Source organism: Puma concolor, chromosome B2 (genome assembly GCF_028749965.1).
Source record: "Puma concolor isolate L17-30 chromosome B2, mPumCon1.1.hap2, whole genome shotgun sequence".
Taxonomy (NCBI): Eukaryota; Metazoa; Chordata; class Mammalia; order Carnivora; family Felidae; genus Puma; species Puma concolor.
Window position 1 is genome coordinate 121310573 of NC_141671.1, and position 25659 is coordinate 121336231.

At 39.3% G+C, this 25659-nt stretch overlaps 1 protein-coding gene across 1 annotated transcript in view; it reads left to right on the top strand.

Annotated features, from left to right (window-relative positions):
• Window positions 1-25453, top strand: part of LOC112862002 (uncharacterized) — a 314201-nt gene extending 288748 nt beyond the window's left edge. Inside the window, exons 5-6 of the transcript XR_015251543.1 lie at window positions 16743-16899; window positions 24319-25453. The gene's annotated coding sequence lies outside the window, so the exon portion shown is untranslated. The remainder of the gene's footprint in view (window positions 1-16742; window positions 16900-24318) is intronic.
• Window positions 25454-25659: the final 206 nt, after the last annotated feature.

Below are 25659 nucleotides of genomic sequence, written 5' to 3' on the forward strand. Positions count from 1 at the left end.
ATTTGGAGAACCTGGGGATTTGAACAGGTGATTTGTGAAGAATTCTAAGCTGTTGCCATATTTATGTCAACAAAGTATAATCATACTCAGTAATGGGTAGAGAACTAATTTTGAGAACCATTTGAATCTAGGCTCTCAGACTAAGTTTATGAACTTCAAGGACAGCAATAAATCAGTATTCCGAGAACTGCAAAGAATCAATAGAGACTTAAGTTCTCTGGGTGCTCCGTTGGCATTTGCTGCCTCTGCCATTGCGGTTGTTGATGATAATAATGACAAGGAAAGTCTCATTCTCCTTGGTAACCTTGATCATTAAGGTATAAAATACACGTCTTCAGCATTTTCTTTTCTTAATTTTTAAAATGAGTCTTCAATGGATGAAAGGTGATTTAGGGACGGTATCTCTGGAGGCAGAGGGCTGTTTGTTCACAGGTTGGGGACAAGCCTGTATGGCTTGCATTTGCAGCTTCCCACAGTGTTATGGAAACACAAGTTAGCCTTGGCCTAGAAAAATGGCTCTCTGTCATTCTCTGGATGTGTGCATCTTCTAGGCACAGGCTGCCAAAACAGGCACCATCAGATTCCTTTCCACCTCCCACAGAAGAGTGGCCTTATTGAGGGTGACCTCTAGAATGGTGAGAAAGGATTCATTCACCCATCACTGCCTTTGCCCTCCCCAAATTCTTAGACCCTCACTTGAACCCTGCAGGGGGTGCAGACAATCAGCAAAGGAATGTTTTTATAAACACTATTTTTCAGACAGTTTTTCATCAGTGAAATACGAAGTCATGCTGGAGCCTTCCTCAGCCTGTACTGCTGTGGACTGGTTCAGTAAAATGCCACCTTGCTGTTGATCACGGTTTTTATAGACCTACGTATACATGCAAATGTACTTAATCTGTAGGTACTCATTAGTGTGATCTGAGATGTGCCCTTGCTGTTCAGTGAAAGGTGCAGAATGTTAAAAAGCTGGAAAAGATTTCAGAGATTAATTAATCCAAGCCCTCTTTCCATATAAAATGCATCTTGCTTGTGGCTCAAGGATTCACAACCACTCAACAAAACACTTACTATGGGAAATATCTTGAATATTTTTATAAATCTGCCTATCATTCTCCAACCCTTTTGAAAATATTTATTTTATAGGACAATGGGTCCAAGTCACCTGTTAATAATCACAGTGAGAAATTCATTCTGATGCTTACACGTTGTAAGATCGATGAGAAAAGACTTTAAATGGGGGGGGAAGAAAAGTATGCTTTGAAGTATTAACAGTATAAGTATCTTATTGTAATCATCTGATTCTAAGAGTATTTTTATCTGGTGGTGCTTTCAAATGAGTAAGCCGAAAGCAAATGTGTGTCTCAGGGCCTGATATGTTACAAGCCCTAAACTTGGTGTCTTAAAGCACATGAAAGAAAACAGTTCTTGTTCACAGAGAGCTGACAGAAGTGAAGGTATCGCAACGCGTTCGCGAATCAGAGGACAGAATGATATGGAATGGAGTGCCAAATTGCACAGCACCCAACAGCAGGGAATCAGGGTGACAGGGAGGTCAAGGGTAGCTGGGGAAAACTTTACAGAAGAAGTGGGATGTGAGTTTGCCTATGGTTACAAGGGGAAGTCTTTTGTTTTTATTCCATTTAGCGTGGACCTTCCTAAGCATGAACTGGCATGGAAGAACTATTTGTGACCACGTCACCGAATGAAATGGCCAGGGAGGGAATAACGTGGCTTTTACAGACCACACATCTACTAGTCATTAATAGGATCTTCGGATCCCTAAGTGGCAGGGTTTCACTTACCAGGTCTGTTGTATAAGTTTAAACACAGAATCTGGTGGAAAGAAATAGGGTCTAGAAACAGTGATAAAACAGTAAAGTGAAAATCACGACTTCCTCAATTGTAATAGTTCATCGTGTAGTATTTCATAGTTCATGAGTGAACTTTTCAGCTTTCCCATATTAAGTCCTTCATCAGTAGTTAGTATATAAACAAAAATAAATGTTTGCAATTTATTGATGATGTGTCAACAGGAACGGTAGAATCAAATTCACAGAACAGAAGGTCTTGACTAAAGTTTGTTCAGCAGAAAAGCATGGCGTATAAGGGAAAGCGTTGGCTGCCCCGCCATAGGAAAATATTTATAAAATTATACCACTCACGCGTAGACACACGTTAGCACACTCATCACTCAACCAAAACAACTTTCAAACTTGTTTCGGGTATATCCTTTTAACAGTTCACCCAAAGGCAGATTGCATTCATCGCTTTTTATGAAACGAAAAGATATATAATTAGCTGGAACCAAGGCTAATTATAACATATATTATAATTCTTATATTTTATATAATAGCGTATAAATCTATTTATAGTACATACCCACCTACTTGCACACACACACACTTTTTTCCTGAAATGTAAGGATTTACTTGAACACATGAAAAACCTTTTTGTTATACAATTCACCATTATTTTTGAGACAGAGGGAGACAGAGCGCGAGTGGGGGAGGGGCAGAGAGAGAGGGAGACACAGAATCTGAAACAGGCTCCAGGCTCTGCGCTGTCAGCACAGAGCCCGATGCAGGGCTCGAACCCACGAACCGTGAGATCATGACCTGGGCCGAGGTCGGACGCTTAACTGACGGAGCCACCCAGGTGCCTCTACAATTCACCATTAAAGCAAGTATGTTTTTACCAGTAAATGAGGGTTTCACAAAGGCTCAGAAGAAATCTCTAATTTATCTCGCAAATGAGTTATGATTTAAAAGTCTGTGTGCATCTATGAAGCTCTCTATGACCTATAGACCAAGTCTATGACATACAGTAAACTGCTGCATTAGGGATCTATTGCGATCTATTAGTGATCCACTCCAAAACACATAACTTAAAGCCAACAATAATTATTTATTATCTTTCAGTTTCTGCAGGTTGTGAGCCTGCCCAGAGAAAGGAGATACAGCTTGTCTCCATTCTACAAGGTTGGGGCTTCAACTGGGAGACTGAAAGCTATTAGTGGAATTATTTGGGGGTCTCGTTCACACACATCTGAGGCTTGTCTGCTGGTGTTGGCCATTAGCTCAGCCAAAGCTGTCAACCAGAACATCTACAACATGACCTCTCCACGTGGCCTAGTTTTTTCATGGAGACTGGGCTCTCAGGGAAAGTGTCCTGAAAGAAAATGCAGACAGAAGCCACATTCTTTTTATGACACAGTCTCAAGTAGTCACACAGCATCATTTCCACAAACTACATTGATTGGGAACTTTACAAGCCTCTGCCTAGATTCGAGCAACAACAGCCATAAATACAGGTCAGTGTCTTTGAGGAGGAAAAAGGAGCTAGTTCTCTAGAAGGGCTCTCAGAATTCTTCTGAGGTGATGAGTAAGGCTCTAGTTTTGAACTGGGACAAAGGGATCATATGTGTGTTCTCCCTGAGACTCTTCTCAAACCCCTCAAAATATACCTACCGGATCCATGCAAGGAATCACTGTTGTTCTCAAATTTATGTTTAGCCTTCTCCATATGTCCTCACAGACTGTGTGCCCTCCAGACCCTGCCTATATCATCAGTTTTATCTTTCACTTTCTTAACATCTGATTTTTATTACATGGCAATGTTTTAGTTGTTAAAAAAAAAAAAGTAGGCCCCCACCAGTTATGATTAGAGGTCAGTGACCCAAAAACTGTTCCATTTTGGACCGGTCTATATAAATCCTTGGCCTTTTGTATGGGAACTGTCCATTTGTGTACTTGGCTTTTGTTGTTGTTATTATGCTTCCTGGCTTTCCTTTGTCTATTCCTTGAGAGTAAGGCCACCAAAACAATTCCTGAAATGATGCTGATTCTTCAAATCTCTCCTAGAAGCTAAAGAGGAAACATGTGTTTTGCACATTGGAAAAGCTGGAAGTGGCTATTCAGGATCTGGGTTTATTCAAACCACTGATTTCTAATTTGTAAAATTCTTCAAATGCTGTTGGACATAGGAAGGTCTACTAAAAGTGTTGAAGGTGTTTACTTGTCTGAATTACATATGTTTTTGGGCATTTCCTTGAAGGACACGGTGAGTTAGCATGGCTCCTGCTTGATGTTCCCCTTAGCTAAAGATACATCGCTGACCTGACTTTTCTGTCACATCATATTCCTTATGTGCCAGTCTGTCACCAAGGATTTGTTGGGCAATTCTCGCATGCTGGATCCCTGGTATCCCATGGTACACAAGATTTCCATCGTTCTGGCCACTGTGAATTTATAGTCTGGTGATTATGCAGCTTCCTTTATTTTTGAGAAAAATGTTATTTTTTTTTTTTACCTCCATAGGGTAAACATAACATTTAATAAGAATTTGTCACAGTTGATAAAGTATCAATGACTTTTGATGCCAAAAGGGACCAGTGAGTTGGTTATAAAATAACTACAGATATTTATAGTTGCAACGACAATAAAATCTATACTGCAGGACTTTCATATTTACATTTTCAGGAGACACATGATACCTGTGTCAGTTGTATAAGCAAATAAAATAGCTTAAATGTTATTTATGTATATACTTATTTATTTTAGTTAGTGGTAGAGAGAGTGGGAGCGGGAGAGAGGGGGGAGAGAGAGAGAGAGAGAGAGAGAGAGAGAGAGAATCTTAAGTAGGCTCCGTGCTCAGTGCGGAGCCTGATGCACGGCTCAATCCCGCAACCCTGGGATGGTTACCTGAGCCAAAATCAAGAGTCAGCTGCTCAACCCATTGAGCCACCCAGGTACCTCAGCAATATAAGTTTAAATGATTTTCATTTATGACTCTTCTTTTCCCAGCTACAAACAATACTGTTTCTCCTACTTCTAAATGTTCTTCCAAGCAGTGGAGGGAGACAATGATGCTCCATAAGTCTGATTTGTTGTAGCCATCCTAAACGTATCCACTCATTATTTTTTTTTTCTGAGATTGTTGTAAAATAAACGATGTCTACTAAGTTTTGGAAATATGAGTGGTTCTCAAGAAATGTTCCCTAAGGTAAAAACAACAGTCAAACAGAACCAAAATCTTCTTACAAATCACTGCTTGACTGGTTTTACTCTCCTATAAAAGCCAAACTTGTCGAAAATTGACCTGAATTCAATATGTAAACCACTTTTCATATAGAGATAACTTTCCAAGTAACCTGGAAGCAATTTGGAACATATTTCTCCTGCAATTAATTTTCCTAAGAATTTTGTGGAAATGTTAACCTTCTTAAAGTGAGATATATACCACAGGTTTTTTTTTTCTAATTATCTATTTATACATGCTGTATGTGCGTGTGTGTATATATATGTGTTTGTGTATGTACATACAATAATTATTTATGAAAGAACAAGGCAGATCTGAGACAGGAAAACGGACTGTTTATTTTGCTGTCTCTACTTCTAAATACTATGAAAACATCCTCCTTTGCTGCCTATTCAAACATTGGCAAATTACTTAGCAACAAGCGCATATATTTGGGGTATATTTTTTTAGTCACCACATCAGTGTCAGGGATAAGAAATATTATCAGGCATGTGCCTTCCAAAAATACCACATTATCAAAAAAAATAAAATCGCACCAAGTAGGTCAACCATTCATTAAAGTCTGGGGTAACAGCAGTCAAGAAAAAAGTAGGTCTGGCACAACATAGAGAAAAGCACTTTGTCTACAAAAGAACGAATACTAAAATTTGGGTAGGGAAGAGGAAATTTCTTCCTCTTCAAGTTTTTCTTTAATCTTTAAGTATTCATTCGTTCAGTAAATCTTTATTAAGTGTCTATATTAAAGACCTCAAGGCTGGGGGGTGGGAGAAGTGGAGAGGTGTTCAATGGGTATAAAGTTTCAGTTATGTTGGATGAATACGTTTTAGAGATCTGCTGTACAGCGTAGTGCCTATAGTTAATAAGGTATTGTGTACCACCAAATTTGCTTAGAAAGGAGATCTTATGGTAAGTGTTCTCACTGCAAAAACAAAACAACACAAAAAACCTACAAAAAGAAATGAACACAAGGAAACTTCGGGAGGCGTTGGCTATGTCTGTTATCATGATTGTGGTGATGGCATCATGGGTGTTTACACAAGTCCAAACTCATCAAATTGTCCATGTTAAATATAGTCCTTTATATATCGATTATACCTCAATAAAGCTGGTAAAAAAATGTTTTTAAAGAAAAAACACATTGCTCTAGGCATTCAGGACGAAGCCGTAACAAAAAAGTATCTGCATGGATCTTACTTTCTAGAAGAGGAGACAGAAAATGAACATAATAGAATATCAGTTAGTGATATCCTACCATTGCAGGTGACATGTCTTCAGTCTAAAGTTTATCACCATCATCATCACATACATCCACATTAACATTGGAGTGACCGTCTTAAAATAACTTTTATTCAACACTCATAGAATAATCACTAGGCCAAGTACTATGCAAAGCAAGTTAAAAGATAGTATCTCGGCACTCTGGAGGCTATCTAACACAGGTGAAATTGGCACAAACCAACAAAGGAACACCTAATAGTTATGCAAAGTTAATTTCTAATCAACAATTGGTATTACGGAATGTGAGGTTACAATTATAGGAGGACTAGGAAGTGATATGTAGACTGCCTGTCTACAGACTGCTAAACAGACTTCAAACTTTCCCCAACAAAGGAACAGACTTTCATTAAACTCAGGGAATTGCCACAATATTTTCCCGTACTCATTATTCTAAGAATGCCTAGATAATCCTTTACACTTACTGTTACAGCAACGCCAGAGGTTAGCATGAACAACCTCCTTCCTAGGATCAAGGCATCATCCCCAGGTGATCTTTATTGTTTCCCTCAATGCCATCTTGCTTTCAAAGAAAGTCCCAGCATGGGGACAGAGTATCACAAAAATCAAAAACAGAAAGCAAAGTATAGTTGGGTCATATGAACTGATTGTGAGTACGGGAAACCCTAAACCTTCCTAACCACAGCCATTAATCCATGATCTACGTTATGACCTTGTGAATTCAGACAATAATAATTGGTGGACTTCTTATTTTTTCTGAGAACTAATAAATTTGACACAATACATCTCTTTGGGCAGAGTCTTTGGTTCCAGGTGACATCATAAGGTCCCAGTCAGACAATAGATTACTGTCCTTGGGTCACAGGTCAATGTGAGATCCAATCAGTGATAGCAGTGTGGCCTGTGGTGCCTTCTGAGTGAGGGCGTTTCTGAGGATGAGGACGTAAATAGGAGAGAAAATGAAAAATGTGAGTATCCACGTTAAATGAAAATATGTCACCTAGAGTTGACCACAGAATAGCACATTGAATTATCAGATTCATTAACTATCCTACAGTGGATCTCAGGATCTCAAGGTGGTGGGAAAGAGAGTAGGTAAATTTAGTTGGAAGGAAGGAGAATAAAAGAGAGAAGGGGGAAATTAAATGAGCTTTCCCACCCAAGAGTCGCGTTCAGGTGGTATACAAATGGGTGATTCTTTGGGTGTATAAAGATAATAGCAGGCGTCCCTTCCTAGAATGGAGTGTGATTGTCAAAGTGGGGTCAATATAAAAACCGCTTTTTCCTCTTTCTTAATTTTGCTAGAAGCCAGATCTCTGTGTTTGACATGAAATGGCAAATTTTCAGTGTTCATCTGTAGACTTAACAACATAGTTACGGTCTTAATGTCCATGAATAATCTAGCAAGGAAAAAGATGAAAGCATAAAATGCAGAAACCAGCAAAATCCTTCCGAGACTGGAGGAAGAGTGAACTGTATTAACAGGAATGAGCTGAACACATCTCCCCAGGCTACATAGTCCCTTCTGGACATATCCGAAGACTCAACTCCTTGTCTTCCACAGGAAGGGGATATAATGTCTGCCAGTGTAACTACTTACCATGCACTCTACGAGACCCCGTCCCTTCCCAGAGGGTCCGGCTCTGTGCTAAAAAGCACAAGGAAAAGCAAATGGTTTGGAAAGAAAACTTGTTGATGTCTCTTTTCCCCAAAGGTACTTCAAGCAGTAAATGAACACACACAATCTGTGTTTATTTTCTTTTAAATATATTTTTGAAAATATTATGTGATCCAAAATATGTGTTTTCAATTTTGCTTGCCATTCCCTGGCCACGAGTGATGTATTTTATCCATATTCATAACCATGCACAAACTTTCTATTCATAGCTCATTGCAGTATAAATTCTGGCTACAGGGAGAAATTTCCCTGTGGGCCGCACATGGTAATCCTTTACCAGAGGCCTGGCTCCAAATCAGTGTTTGCATTCCTCTGATGGCTCAGGTTAAATGTAAAGGAGTGAGGTATTTGGGTCTTCCTTCAAAAGATTAACTGCATTTACGTGTCCAGGGAGGATAGGACAGTGTGTCCATAAAGCCTTGCTAGCTTCAGGAATGTCTAACCTGATTTCCTGTCATAAACATTACATTTATGAAAAAAAAACCACTTTAGAAATACGTCTGTTCAAACTCGGTGCAAACCCTTCCAACACCAGCTCACCTTGGCAGCAGGAAACCAGCACCACAGTCCCCAGTGCCCAACGCCAGGAGGTCATGGGCATCCCCACCGTCCTCCTCTTCATCCTCGGTGTGAGGAAAGTCATGCCCCCTGGGGTTTCTTCTGGGTGGGAGAGGTAGCCCAGTGTGTGTGCACCGCTTGGAGAGGAAGCATGTTTACTAAGGGATAGCTTCAAAGCTGTCTCATAGAGTAAGTATCTATCCTCATGTCCACCCCTATCCCAGAGAACAGGGTTTTAGTTTCAGGTAGGAATCTTGGTTGGATCCCCCTCCTTGGAGTGACTATGGCCTGCCTCTCTCCCGTGCACTTTGATGAAGTGACACTGGCTAATGACAGGCTCCTCTTTGTGCCCAGCCTTGGAGGGTACCGTGCGATGCGTGCCTGTGGGCTGATATCTGAGATGATCCGGCCTTTGGAAGTGAGTGAAGTTGCCTCCTGGGTTAAAACGGTGAGTCCAGGGCATTTCACTTTTCAGAGTTCTTCACCCAGTCACATCTTCCCACTTGGCATTCATTCCTACGGCTGTCAGTGAACTGAAACTGAGAAGCTATGAAAATATACACAGGAGAGAGAGGTAGAGGAAGGGCATGGGATGCTCCATCGGGCTCCAGTCATAACTTCCTCTGGTTTCTTGTTCTTGATTTTCTTTACTTGGCAGTTTTGCACCAAAAGCGGTATCCTCCTTCTCCTCTGATTTGTCTTTGTTGGGAATGTAGGGTCAGTTCGGGGGAGGAAGCAAAGGGCTGTGTTTAAATCCAAAAGGAAGCAGTCACAGAGCGCTCCTTCTTTCTGAGGGGTGCCGTTCCTCTGAGGTAAAACCGGAGCAGAATTCGGGTGTTGTTATCGTACATTTCCCAGATGCAGTTCTCAGGTTTCCCGCAATGCAACGCAAAAAAATTCTTTTTACTATTAAACTTGGATCCATTCATGTACAGTTGTTGCAATCAGTAATTTGAGTTTTTTCAAACTGACTGGCATAAATTTAATAGCATAGACCAAGACCAGCTGTGTCAACAGAGGCCAAGAAATTATTGAACGGCCAATTCATTGATACTTATAATCTTGTATAGATAATGTGCCAGTAATTATCATCAGCAACAGGTAATGAAAGGTTGATCTACATTCTGTATACACCAAAGACAACTACATCAATAACCCTCCTATTAATAACTTGGGTATGTCTTTCTCCAGAACAAGTCTACAGTCTGCTTCATTCACCGATAGTATACTTCATTCTGTATCTTATGTATCTAAGAAAGAATTAATGAACACCTACATTTTCTGGGAACTGTGCGACACTCGGGGGATATAAGATATGGCTTTCTTTTTTAGCATATCATAAGCAAATATTAAATATAATTAAATATAATTTCGGAGATGAATAAGCCAATAATTATGATACAATGCTATAAATATAATTTTGGAGATGTGGTTAAGGTATTATAGAAACAGAAGGTATATATCTATGTCATATTGGGAAGTGGATGTCAGAAAAAATTTCTTTGTAGAAGAGAACTTTAATTGACTCCTGACTGATAGACAAGATTTAGGAGACCAGGATGATAAGGGAGCTCAATGGATTGTTCTAGCATGTGCAAAAGAATCATTATGGAAGAATGTTAGGAATCTGAAGAATCCATAGTTTGCTAAGATTGGAATATAGTATGCACTTTGGGGACATGAGAAGTTAACATGGAAGAATTACAGAGGGGAGTGGTTCATCAAAACTTTGATGTCATTGCACGCAATTCGCAATTATCCTGACATCATTACCTTCCTGGGGAAGACAGTGCAAGATTTTCTCAGGAGAATTATCTACGGTTATTATTTTAGAAAGGTCATTCTGACAGTGGCATTGAGGACTGATCAAGAAGAAAAGAAAAGAAGGGCAAGACTAGTATTAGGGAGGCTATTAAGCAGCTACAGAAATTGGGTTTCAAAGAAAAGGAACTCTAGAGTCTGAAGGGAAAATACTCTAAAGTTCAGTGCCCAATTTAGGGGAAGGGAAAGTACATGAGTGAGGGAAATGTCAAGAACTGCAAAAGGTAGGAGACTTTACCCTACTTATGCAAGCTAACAATTTAACCTACCGTAGTTTCGTGGATGCTGATATTAACAGATACACGTATCCAGGGTCAAAGGAGAGTCGATTATTCATAACAATAGCAGTAGCCAGAGTATCTGCATTTTTGTGCCAGTTCCCTGAACCTCCATGTCTAGAGGGAGACACAAGGAAGGGCCAGATGACACCTGCATACACAGTAGAATGCATTATAACAAAAAACTCTCGAGTTTAGGGAACCCAAAACTTTTATCATGAGCATGAAGCATACCTGTCCTTTCTTCTGGAGGGAAACACTCTCTGTATCTTCCATGACTGTAAGCAAATCTGCACTTTGCTCCAGAGAGAGACACTACTTCTGGCTTTCAAGGCTCTTTACTTTACAAACATCCTTGTAAAGACAATACAGAACAATGGACACTCAGTGCCTTGCTTGCAAGACTTGCAGAAATAGGAGAAACCCATGGAGAACTGTCTCACAACAGAAAACCCCCCAAGGAAAAGAAGAAACTAGAATGTCTTCCAGTTCTTTGGCATGAGCACCTAGATGAGAGAACTGCAGTGGAAAAGGGGGAGAGGTTTTGGTTTCTCATGGTATCAAAGCTGAAATGGTAAAGTAAAATGAATCTTCAGTATCGCAAGATAGATACATCAAATCACATATGACAATGGTTAACCTCTAAGTTCATACGGAGTTTAGAGTTCTCATCTCACTATTTGAGTGATGAACCTCCTTAACCAGTATGCTCCTCTCGGGAGGAAATTCAGAACTGCTGCGCTGCCACCTTTGAACTGATGTCCAACTTGGATATCTTGATATGATCCCTATTCTTCTGGCCTTCTAAGAAGAATCAGTGATATTAAGAGAAACCATTACAAGAGTAGAATTAGCAAGAGATGTATGATTCAATCTTTGACACACTGTGAAAACGATGGGTCTTTCTGAATCTTTCCCAGACCAAGGATAGGAACAGTTTTAAAGAGACTGTGATCATTCACATGGTATCTTCCAAGCTGAGAGAAAGACCATTGAGTGTGTTGTGGACTGAATTATGGTTTAGGGTTCTCTCACACATCTATTCCCTGATTCACCACAGCATGGATTTCCCTGAGTTGTAATTCTTTGGTTACAATTGTTCATCTCTTCCAATAAACCATAATAAGTTTCTTGAAACTACAGAGTGTCTATTCCTCTTTATATTTTCCCCATGCCTTATCATGTAATTATGTTATATAAATTGGAAATGAAAAGTCAACTTATTTTAAGTTTAACGTTGGCATTTTAGGAGCTCTTTTGTCCTCCATACCGTATATCTTGGATTCTATCCAATAAGTCAAATTATCTTCAGAATTTAAGTTTAATGGCTCAAGCAGTTTCTACAAGCAAGATTTGGAAAACCTTATTATGTGCCATCAATGTTTTATTCTTGAGTGAACATAATCCCCACACACCAAAAAACTGAATCACTCTAATCCATATGTTCCTTCTTAAGGTCATTAACACCTTTGGCTACTTTGATGGAAAATAAATTGCTCTATGAAAAAAAAATAGTGACATCACTTTATTAATCCGCAGATTAAATATAAAATTTTAGTTTCTCTGAATCTTAACAGCCCAATTAGCATTTGTCTTGCTGTTAGCCTTTTTAGAGAGATACGATCTATTTACATGTGTTAATGTTTTGCAGTTGCTATAGTTTGCCCAGGCCCCAAGGCTTATGTCACTAAAACCATTACAACATTTACAAAGTGATTTTGGTATTACACAGAGAACAATCAGTGGCTTTGTATACCACCATTAATTTATATTTGAAAATTCACGGTCTGGAGTTTTACCATAGAGTGAGATGGTAATAATAAAATTGAATAGAAAAAAAAAAAAGGAGAGTGCTTCTAGATACCTGATTAGAATGATTTGGAGCAGGGTTATGGAGACTTATCAAGATTTTGTTAAATCAAATACTTCTCTAAAGGGTTCAATTATTGTATTATTTTCGGAGGCTGGATTAGGTTCTGAGCAAAGTACCACAAACTCAATGGCTTAAACAACAAAAATTTATTTTCTTACATTTCTGGAGGTTGGGTGTCTAAGACCAAGGTGTCAGCTGGGCTACTTCTTTCTGAGGACTGTGACAAAGAATGTGTCCCATACCTCTCTCCTCTTCCAGTGGTTAGTTGGAAATCTCTGGCATTCCTTGGCACATCACTCCGCCTCTGCCTTGAGGTTCTCCCTGTGTGTGTGTCTCGACCTCCAATTTCTTCTTCTTATAAGGATACCAGTCAGCTTGTATTAAGACCTACCCTAATCACCTCGTTTTAACTTGATTACCTCTATAGAAACTCCATCCTCAAATAAGGCCACATTATGACATAGTGGGAGTTAGCACTTCAACATATGAAATTTGAGAAGACATAATTCAACCCATAAAAGCCAACAATATCCATATCCCCACTTCAATAGTCAATCCTCTTTTAATGCATTGGGCTCTCTTCTCCAGAAGCTACAATCTCTTTCAATGACAAACATTAGCCGGCAAGGAACGAATAACACTTCAATGAATTTGCTTGATTGGAAAATAATTTAGGTCTCAATTTTTTATTTCAGAACTTTAGGCAATATTTTTTTAACATAAGCCAGAAATGAAATTCCAATAGAACTGAAATCATAGTTTGGTGCATCACCACTCCCAACTTCCATCTAGAATTTCAAATATCAAGTAAAAGATACTGAATTATGTGCTTAATTATGTGCCAAAATGCCTAGGACTGTTTTGAGTACCTCCCAGACTCTTAATAAATACAGTTAACTTTCTCTAAATATATCAGTTATGAATTCTAGGCTTAAGAATTAACGCATTTCTTTACTATCTACAAAACAAGCTAATTCCCTTATAGGCTTTATCCATTGGGTCAGATGGAAAACTCATCCAAATGAGTTCTAATGGGATTCTAATGTTTTAATGCATAGACATACCTTGTTGAACTATCCTTATCTCATCCGTCCAGGGACAGCTCTTTCGGGTTCAAAAGGAAATTCCTTCTTTCTTTTCTAATGTTTATTTATTTTTTTATTTTGAGAGAGAGAAAGTGAGAGAGAGTGAGAGAGAGAGCACGCATGCGTGCTTGTGCGGGTGGGGGAGGGGCAAAGAGAGAAAAAGAGAGAGAATCCCAAGCAGGCTCCATCCCATCAGTACAGAGCTAGACACAGGGCTTGAACACACAAACCTGTGAGATCATGACCCGAGTCAAAATCAAGAGTTGGACGCTTAACTGACTGAGCAGCCCAAGTGTCCCCAAAAAGAAATTCCTTCTTATCTCATTCTTATTCAAACCACTCCCTCTGGCATCAAAACTTATTGAAACAATAGATCTTACACCCTAGTAGCCTCAGAGCCTAACTTATTAGCAATTAGAAAACTTATTCTCCTTTCCCTTAAGACAGATTTTAATGTTTAAATCTTCCAGGAAGGAAAAAGAAATATTTGTATTTTAGTCTTCTAGTAAGTTAAAGAAAGGGAAGGAGGTAAGAGAATTCTGTTGATATAATCAAATTCACATCCAGGCTAGGCTCGACTATAACTCCTTTGAGGACAAGAGTCAGATCTACTGAATCCTCCTCTCCGTGGACAGTGAGTTGCTGAATGCCTAAAAGTAGTTCTTTACTGCCACTTACCTAGGAAAAGCCCTCAGGCATTGTGAGGGGAAAAGTGGGACAGTGTATTTAAGTTCAAAAGACAGATATTTTTGAGTGAGAAGACCCATGTTCAAATTTCAGCTCTTGCTGTTTCACCCGTTTTGAGCCTCGGTTTCCGCAACTATAAAAGAGATAAAATCTTTCAAGACTTTTGTGAAATTTAGAGATAACTTATCTCCGCTGTTTGGCTCATAAAAGTACTTCACATACGGCTAGCTGTGGTATTTGTTATTTATCATTTTGTTGTCACTATGGTTTTACATTCCCAACTAATCGTAGAGTTTGGCACATAGCTGCCACTCAATGAGAGGCGCACTATGGAAAGCTGAAGCTTCCTCATGCTTTCCATCAGCTAGTATCAGCCTACCGAGGGTTAAACTTTAGTGCTTCACTATAAGACACTGTGGTAGATAGAATAACGCCCCCCTCTAAAGAAGTCTATGTCCCAGTCCCTAGAACTTGTGAATATGTTACTTTCTAGGGCAAGAGAGGATTTTGAGGGTATCATTCAGTTAATGATCTTGAGATGGGGAGATTATCCTGGTGGACCCAATGTAATCACAGGAATCCTTATAAGAGGGAGCAAGAGGGTCAAAGGAAGAGAGACCAGAGAGGCAGATGCAGAAGTTGGGGGAATGTGCATGGAAAATGGAAGTCGGGCTGCTATCACAGAATACCCCAGATGGGGTGGTCAAAAAACAGCCATTTAGAAATCTTCTGTTATCCCGGGAAGTGACTTCACTTTGGGGGAGTAAGACCAGCAGAGTTGCAAGGGGTTGCAGAGACTAGGTTGCGGCCACAGCCCACTGCTAGTTTCGCAAGCACACCAGTGGAGCGTGAGAAGATTACACTATGGGAAACCATTCTGCGTCTACGTGGGGCATCTTCACCCTTGAGTCCTTTTGCTTTTATTAAACTAGACCTTATGTGGCTTGGCTTGGCATTACAGGAGACTGCAGGTAAAGTTGAAAGAAGACAGATGATGTTCCAGGGCACGGGGGACAAGACGCAAGAGAGTCAGACAATCACTGGATGGTAGAAGGGACAGTAGCGTAGCCACCGGGACAAGAGAAAGCTGTGTGCGGGGAGTTCATTAGAGACGCTCTGCAGAGAAGAGGAGAAAGCCTTCAAATCCCATGGCGATTTGTATGGTAGATCCTTCTTAAAGGGATAGCTGCCAGTAACGTGTTGCCACCAACTTGTTGAACATAAAGGGAATCAAACACAGCTAAGAGTCCTTACTCATTCCCAGGGCAAGTGTTCCTCTGTAAGAGTTTCATTAACCAGGGATGCTGTTAAGAAGAAAACCAAGAACATACAGTGTCCTGGAACCTAAATGAAGAAAGTGTAAAAGGGATGATCATTCATGCCAAGTACTGGTCGTAGGTCAGATAAGTTGCAGCCTGAGTGGTTATCTGAGATTTATAGCTGCTATATTTAAATAAAATCTATGTATATTTCATATAAGCATCTATTTTATGCCTAGACAATGCAACACTTGGGCACATAAACACGTAAGTTGTTCTTTCATTTGATATTTAATTGTGAGCGGGGGCGGCAACGCACCCCGCTTGTACTGCCACTCATAGCACTAACTCATCCCCACTGTGTTACTCTGCACCCCGTGAGCGCTATCCTCCCATTGCTATGTACCCTCGCCTTTTGTTCTGGATTATTCTGCCCCGCGTACTTTTCGACCTTACATTTCTTCAGCCAGAAGTGTCTGCACCCTTGTCCACTCAGTTATCCCTCAACCAAACTCAAGTCTTCCTCTACAGGAATAGCCTTCCTTTTTCTTTTTCGTTTTTGACTAACGTTTATTAAGGGCAATTGTATGCTGGCACCGAGCTAACATTTTCCATGCATGATCTCATTGAATCCTCAAAACAACCCAAGGAGGAAGGTTCTGTTATTATTCCCACTTTACATAAAAGGCACAGAGAAGATAAATCATTTGCCTGAGGGTCACTAACTGTTAAGTAGTAATCTAGGACTGTGAGCCAGGTCAGTTGACTGATTCCAGAACTGGAGATCTTAACTTCTATACCACCCTCTCCTCCCACTACCCGCCTTCTTTTTCTCCCCCCCCCCCCCAACTCCCTGCCCAGAGAACAACTTGCTTCCCCTCAGTGCACTTGCCTGCCTGCCTTCTTGGCATTACATACTTCTATCATATGTCCTATGTTGTTTATTAGGCAGTTTTATATATGTCTATCTCTTTATTAGACTCTGAGCTTCTTCAGGACTTACACTTTTTTTCTTTTCCTCCTTACCGTATTCTCTTCACATGGATATATGGTAGGATCTATAGCAAGTCCTTAGTGTTTGTTGACATGTTTCTCTTCCGTAGTACAGAAAGGCCTTCTATGTATTCTAGTCTTAATATTTGGCTTAACAACGATGTTTTCTGGTTGTCACCTAAAAACAGATATATAAATAAGAAGTTTCCTTCTATTTCTTGTTTTACCATGTAGGCTCCCAGGATGACATCATTTAACTGGTGTTTTTTTCTGGATAACTGGATAACTATGATGGAAAAAACAACAGAAGAAGCATATTTTGACTGACATTTTGATGCAATTGATGTTATGAGTAAAGAAGTGCTCATTTCCCAAAACTTGAGGGTTCAGAGTAAGTATGTGAAATAAAGTAGAATTCTAAGGGAATGTTTTTCACATGTTTTTGCTTCCTTTGCAGTAGTAGATAGACTCTTGAATGATCAGTTCTATACTAGGAGGGGCTGTGTTTAAATTAATGAAAGAAAAGTTGTTTATGTATTTTTGCTTCTCAGGCAGGGACCTCTGGTCCATTATTAAAATGGCCAGAATTTTATTTTTTTCTCTTTTTCAACATTTTTTTTATTTTTTTTATTTTTGGGACAGAGAGAGGCAGAGCATGAACGGGGGAGGGGCAGAGAGAGAGGGAGACACAGAATCGGAAACAGGCTCCAGGCTCCGAGCCATCAGCCCAGAGCCTGACGCTGGGCTCGAACTCACGGACCGCGAGATCGTGACCTGGCTGAAGTCGGACCCTTAACCGACTGCGCCACCCAGGCGCCCCTGGCCAGCATTTTAGTTAAAACTTCATCACATGTTGGCAACACAGATCTGGACCCTGAGCCCTTGACCAAAATATAATTTATGAATCTTTGCATGCTAATATGTGAATCACATTCATTTTTAAGCATGCTTTATGGTAAAAAAAAAAACAAAAACAAAAACAAAAAAAACCAAAAAACCCCAAAATGGCTATTTTGAAGTTCCGTAGACAGAAACACCACCTCCCACCAGCTCTGACTCTGATTGGGTATTGTAAGCTGGACTCACCCTGATAGATGCTTCACACTGGCAGCCCAGTCCCGTAAGAAGGCACTGTGTGTCCAGCAAGCACCAACTCTCCCGTGCAAGGCCATGGTGCTCAGAAGGTCATGCTACCCTACAAAAGTGAAAAATACAGTTAATCAACTTCAATCTCATGGACTCCTAAGGGGATGTTGCTATGGAAAGAGGAGTGTTGGTTCTAAGGTAGGGTATTTATTCCCTAACGTATCACGTGTCCATTTCGAAAGTAATTAATTTCAACAGAAATCTTTCCAAACAGTATTTTCTATATTTTTCTTTATGAACTAATAACCAAATGTCATTTGAGATTTTGTCCATCACTTACTATCGCCAGTACGAACATGTCTTAATGAGCTCTGTTGCAAGGCTTTGATGGTTCTGAGGTTTCTCGAATTGATCAGGGTTTGGGCTCTTGCACTAAATGGCCTTATATAAACTGATACAACTGATAAAATGTGAGGGTTTTTTTTTTCCTTTTAGCATTTTCCCCATGTTCTCCTGTGTACTCACTCCTTTCTGTGAAAAATGTCAGTTATTGCAGATCTGAGTTGCCTTGGACTTGACAACCATTTATGTCTACAGTAACAACAGATAAGTTGTGTGATGCAGTCACAACTCTGATGTGTGTACATTAACAGTAAATACAGTTGGCGTGAGGGCAAGCTGTGCCCTCCCAAGAATACTTTATCTTTGCCTTGGTGCCTTGATTTGGTTTGTCCTTTTTAGCTGCTCACAGCTGCTTTGTTTTTTTTGGTTATTTTGTTTTTTCCTGGCTTGCAATTGTATTCAAAACATAAAACGCTGCCAAATAGATGAGTTTCTTAATAGACCAGGTGCTGAAGTAATGAGTTCATTTATTTTGTACTTGCACAATTATTTTCATCTGCCACGTTCCAGAATTTGTATTTGGTAGTGGTAACTGGCCTCTGAAACCTTGGCCTGGCTACTTGCAAATCCTTTCTGGCACACTTAGCAGCTGTGTGACTTCAGGCAAGTTGCTCAACCTTTCTGTGTCAGTGGTGTCATATCTATGAAATAGAGGTTAATACAAGTACCTAACTCATGGGGCTCTTGTGGCCTACACGAAGCACCATTGCATGTTAGATTTTGTTAACATTGCTATCGCAAACCTGGAACCGTGGATCCTCAGTGTTAAACTGGATCAACAAGGGTGGTCAGTATCCATGATCTGGCTGTAATGTTGCTGCCTGCAAAGATCTTTTCTAAATGTAATCAACCTTCACTTTGAAATATCAGGGGCACCATGACTCACTTTTCTTTTGGTGCTTACTGTACTGCTAACTGCAGTTATGGGGGAAAAAATATCTCTATAGAGGGCAAGAACTACAGTTTTGATTGCCGTGACCTAAAGCACCAGCGCTCAATCAAAAACTAATTTGATATTGAGAGCAGATATATATATATATATATATATATGATAGCTTTTTCACTCAAAAAATATATATAAATGCATATAAAATAGCTCAATCATAAAATATATATAGAAATATATGTGTGTGTATGTGTGTATAAATAAATATAAATATAAATATAAATATAAATATAAATATAAATATAAATATAAATATAAATATAAATATATATGTATACATATTACTTCTTGAAGAACACTCATGATTAATGATACAGAGGAAAACTTGCCCTGGGAATGAGTAATGTTTACCGGGTAAACAAAGTTTTCAAAATGCTTTTTCAGCTCTGCAAATCAGTAGAAAAAAACCAGTCACCTCAAAGAATGTGACTTCTCAGTAATAACAGCAGGACCTTCCTCTCATGTCCAGACCTTTCTCTGGGAAAGGGAAAATCAATACCCTGCAGGGGATTTTCCAGGTTGACTTCCTCCAATGTTCTTTGGCTCTGGCGATGCTTGTTGACAGCCCAGACGGAAAATGTTGAAACTCTTAGACGAACGCCCTTCCAACTACATCAAGCTGAAGCCTGTGGAATATCTCTTTGATATAACCACTCTGTTTCACACTCTTCCAATTCTCTCAAGCTCAGAGGGGAGGAATGTGGATTTCATGTGGCCCACTTATCAGCGATGACCGGTCTGTCTGTGTCATTGGTGACAGATGATGGTACTTGACCAGTTCACATTCCATGAAAGTATTCACGGACTCAAATGTGTGTTATGGCTAAAGGAGAAACGTGGCGCACCGTAGGGTAGATGTTTTGTGTAGCTACTTCCAAAGACAAAATTCACCTCGGAGGGCACCTTGGAGGCGCAGTTAAGCAGGAGGAGGTGTGAGGCCAAGAAAGCACTGCGGTCTTGAGGGCAGGGAAGAAGTGGCCTCTGAATAAGGTACGGTGGGTGTGCCCCAAGTGTCTCGATGTACAAACATCCCCTACCCCCCCTCACTGCTCCCCTTCTCTGCTTTCCCTCCTCAGAGGGACACTCCCCTTCTGACCTCCCTCAGCCTCTCCTTGCTACCAGACAAACAAGCTAGATCGGACACTTCACACCACCTTGTGGCGACATCTAACAATCTTTTAAAAGAGTGTTCGTTTCTTTTGCTCAGACGTATTCCCAGAGCTTTCATGCAGCCACTCCTTTTCTAATTAAACAAGTTTTATCTTTTTAACCACATAGGATGACTACAAATCTGTCTCATACCATTAAATATTGTCACGTACGCTATTTTGTACTTTTGCGGCACAGTGGTCGTTAAGGATGCTCTGTCACCATTTGTTTTTGTGTATTTTTGCTTTTGTGCCACTGATTAACAATCAACTTGGGGGCGCCTGGGTGACTCAGTTGGTTGGGCATAAGCGTCCTAGTCTGGATTTCAGCTCAGGCCATGATCCTGATCTCACGGCTTGTGAGTTTGAGCCACGGTGCAGAACCTACTTGGGGTTCTTTCTCTCCCTCTCTCTGCCCCTCCCCTGCTCTCTCTCTCTCTCTCAAAATAAATAAACTTAAAAAAAAAACGATCAGCTTGTATAATACAAACATTTCTTTCTGTTAAACATAAGGCAGAACTACCGTTGAACCAAAGAAGCAATAATTTTATGAAATAGTAATAATATAAAATTGTAACGGCAGGAAGAATGTGGAGAGAGAATCATATTCTGGGCTTACTGAGCTCTGCTTAGGGTTTCAAAACTTCATTCCTACACGTCACCAGGAAGCACAGAGAAATTGGTTGCCCTCCTGTTTTCCTAAGCTAAGTCCTCCTCAAATAGTTTATAGTAGTAATAGGCCTGCTATGATTCACCTCTCTTCCAATAAAAGCTACAAGTCATTGGTCTATCCCAGACTCTCCTTTGTTCATAAAGCTTCAGTAACTTGGAAGATGGATGGTGTGTCCTAACTGAAGAATAAAGTCTCCATATAAAAGAACAGTTGAATTTGAAGAAGACTCATTGCAGTGTTTGTATTGTTCAAATAAAAGAGATATGAACAAATAGCTAAAGGCATGGAGGTGTCCACGGATAAAAAGAAATGTCATATTCAAAGAAAATAGTAAAGAGAGACTTCTAGGTTTGGAAAGAAACTTCCAAATTCTGATTCATTAGCTCAGAAAACGAAGAGACATAACCAAGGTCACACATGGCGCTTTGGTGGCAGTGTGGGACAAGAGCCAAGTATCTCTAATCTCCAGTTCGTTGGCCCTTCTTGCAAGAGAGGAAGAGATTCAGGCCTTGTTGAAATAATGCTAATGAAGCTAAACAGGACAGTGCATTGTTCTAGGCTGTATGTAAGAAAGAGTTCTATGCAGAAGAGGAGGATTTTATCATAACTGTAGGTACACCAAACCACCTTGTCCACATTTCTAGACGACTCCATGAATAAAGACACAAGTGCTACTTCTGGGTTTCTTGCCAATCACATTAGCAGATTTCAGCAGATTGTTAGACTAAAAGGTGATTAGGTAAGTTCTGAAACTGTTTCGTGCTTGGGCTTGTACCAACTGCAGACATAGCCCTCCAGTTTGCACAAGGAACCTCCGGAGCAAGCTTAGAATGAGGTTCTTGGTGGGTAACATCCTTCTTGGCATATCTTTAAAAAAAAAAAAAGATTTTATTTTATGTAATCTCTGCAACTTAATGCGGGGCTTGAACTCACAACCCGAGATCAAGAGCCACATGCTCTATAGACTGAGCCAGCCAGGTGCCCCCCTCTTGGCATATCTTATTTCCAAAATAGCCAAGCTTCCATGTAACTGCTATCTGTTCTAGTCTCAGTCATGGATTTCAATGAAATTTCTGCTTATGTAACTAGAAAAACATCACATCTGATTTTTATCATGTGAAGCTAAGGAGAAATTCCCTCCTATAAAGTTTCTTTCTCAGTAGAGCTAGGACACTCTTACTATTTTTTTATATGATGGTGGTCTTTGCACTTGAGGAGCAAGTGACAAGGAAGACAAGTGTTGCTGGAATCCAACATGCTTCCCCAGCATGTGCCGTGCCATGATCTGTATCACTCATGTTGAGCACATCAGAGGCAAACATGTCGGGACATCTGTGGTTGTGTGATGTCAAAGAAAAATTTACCGCAGGCTTTGGCTTGACAAGCTTTGAAATATTTCCCAGTTTTTCGGAGACATCACAATACATTCCACATATAATGGACTTGTTATTTTTTTTATGCCGCTGAAATGTGCTATATAGGAAAGACGACATGGGAAGTTGCCTATGTCTACAGGATTCTAGCTCCTGTATGTTTCAGTGCTCTACACATACAAGTTAGGACCTGGGCTGAGTAGGGAGAACAATTATCACTAACACATTACATTGCTGAGCTACCAATCTTTGTATGAAATGGGGTGTCTAGGCATTCAGACAACAAAGCTGAGGTCATACAAAATGGTGACTAAGGATGTGGCCTCACAGACACTGTTGCTGTTATGTAGAATGAAAAGGGCTATGCTTTCGATTTGCTGTAAGTATTCAATTGTATAATACAAGTTGAGTACTGCTCATTACTTGCGCAGATTGAGTGTTCTAAAACTGTTACCTATAATCAGCATGACATGACGCTAATACCCTGGATTGGAAGCGGGAAGAAGACAATAATCTACACCTTGTTTGAATGATTGGGAATAGTAAAATATTTGAAATCACTTGACCAATTGATTTTTTAAAGATTTGGAATAACACAGACTTATGCTTAACTTGCCTTTTTAAACAGTTCATTTCACATGGGGTGCCTAGCATAGTGCTTTGCATATAGTTTGGGGATAATAGATACTTGTAAAACAAATCAATTTTTAAGGAATGAATAAATGCATTGTTATTTATCACACAGTATGCAATTTGTTCTTTCAAATCCCATGCAAAAACTGCATAGAGATTTATCTTTCACCTTCATTTGCCTGAGCACATATGAGAACTGTAGGGAGATACAAATACAAGACAATGAATAGTCTTACTTTCCTGGCCCTCATTTAAATAAATGTGTTCATTTTGAGCGACGATATGTTAGTCGTAATGATATATGTTTTATTGTGGAGTGCCTTACAGTTTTTAAAGCACATTCACATGAAATATTTCACTTAGACTTTCTGGGCAAAGAATGTGGAGATGATTGTCATTATTTTATAGAAAAGGAAAGATGTTCAGGCAGATTGACTTGTCTAAGGTCATAGAATTAGTAAATGAAAGAGAGAGAAGAGTCTGCACAGGACTTTCTCAATCCATGTTTCTTGGATGGATGGATGGATGGATGGATGGATGGATGGATGGAAAGATAGATGGATGCCTGCATGAACTAATGAATCAGTTACACATATTCTAAATTTACTGCTTTTTCTACTACACCAAAACAAAGAAACTAAAGAATTGTATCTTAATGCTTGTATCTATTCTTACTCTCATATCTTTTCTATTTATGGCAAAATTACTTACCATATTTGAAAAAACAAGTTAATCTGTGCACAAATAATTACTGGCACCTACTAGGTATTAGGTACTGACAATATAGATGTAAGAAAAAAAAGAATCTCTTTAAGGAGTTCATATTCTATTTGGGAATTGGCGAGCCCAGACAAGAAACACTACGATAGAATAAATGTGATCTGTTCGGCTGGTGCTTATTTATGGAGAAGATGAAATGGAATAATATGACAGAAACTAGAATATAGAACATTACAGGGAGGTTAATGTTTTTTCAGGGCTAAATGAAGAGACTTTTCTCCTGAGGTAAATGGGAAGAGAGCAGTTGTGAGCATGTTGAGAGAGAACCTTACTTTGTCTTTCATTATTTTTATATATGGTTTTAAGAAATCTATATTTATATGTCTCTCTCTATATTTTTAAATATCAATTATAAGCAGTCTATTAATTTATAAAATCTTCCTATCTCTTTATTATTACTTATAAGCATTCTTGTTTAATATTTTATTTGTCTATTTGTTTATTTATTTATTTGTTTGTTTGTTTTTGAGAGAGAGAGAATCCCAAGCAGGCTCTCCACTGTGTGCGTGGAGCCTGATGCAGGACTCAAACTCATGAACAGTGAAATCATGACCTGAGCCGAAATCAAGAGTCAGATGTTTAATTAACTGAGCCACCCACGTGCCCTGGACTCTCTATTAATTTTCCAAGTTGTTGCTAATTTAAAGTTGCTTAAATTTTACAGAGAGATGGTTTATGCATATATTCTAAAATCATTTTTTGTCTGTCTGTTGCCTTAATTGGATTGATTCAAATTGGGGTAACTAAAATTTTTCTTTTATCTTTTCAGGAAATTTCATTTGTGTCAAAGGAGTCTGAAGGGAATATCGGTATCAAAAATTTATGACAAACTGGAGTAAGAGAAGACGATCATGAGGGCGGGAGCAAATGAACATTCCCTTTTTCCAGATTTTTAACTGGATCCTGGTTATTGATTTTTCCACAAATAATGTTTAGAGGAAATTCATGATTTAAGCGAAGCACAGTTTAAAAGATGTGGAATCTGTCACCATAACAAGACTAGACATACAGTAAGCCTGAACTAGAACCCCAAGGAAAGTCTTGGAAAGAGCCCTGTAACTCTATAGTTTTTGAAGATAGTTGCAATAAAAATGTGCAGAACAAAACAAACTTAACATGGAATCAGGTCCTCTCCTGACAAGTCTGATGCATCTCTGTGGGTGCATCATGATGGCAGGTCAGAGGACAGAGTGATGGCCTGTTATGTGCTGTGGATTTTAGGCAGGGAAACAATGTGCAAACACAGGAAGCTGTGAATTTTAAGAATGCAATTTTCAAACACACACACAATATAATGTTACCTAAATGTAATGTAATCAAAGTGGTAGAATAAATCATTAAACTATGGTATTTCTGTGTTCAGGAGTAAATAAGTTAAATACATGTATGTAAATAATATACAAAAATAATTTAAAAAGTGAAAAACAGCATGGTGGGGGGGGGGCTTGAAAATACAGGCATTTTTTCACTATATAGTTTAAGAAGTTTTTTCTTTTTGTTTTCTTTTTTTATTAAGTTTTTAATTTTAATTCCAGTGTAGTTAACATGCAGTGTTATATTAGTTGCAGGTACACGATACAGTGATTCAACAGTTCTATTCATTACTCAGTATTCACCGTGATCAATGTACTCTTAACCCCGTCACCTATTTCACCTATCCCCCCGCCCACCCTCTGGTAACCAACAGTTTGCTCTCAACATTTAAAAGTCGGCTTCTTGGTTTGTTTCTCTATAGATATCTTTTTTTTTTCCCCTTGCTTATTTATTTTGTTTCTTAAATTCCACATGAGTGAGATCATATGGTATTTGTCTTTCTCTGACTGACTTATTTTGCTTAGCATTACACTCTGTAGCCCTATCTATGCAATTGCAAATGGCACGATTGCATTCTTTCTGAAGGCTGAGTAATATATATATATATATATATATATATATATATATTGCACATTTGGACTCTTTCCATAATTTGGCTATTGTTGGTAAGTACTGCTATAAACATTGGGGTGTGTATGGCCCTTCAAGTCAGCATTTCTGTATCCTTTGGATAAATACCTAGTAGTGCAATTGCTGGGTCATAGGGTAGTTGTATTTATAATTTTTTGAGGAACCT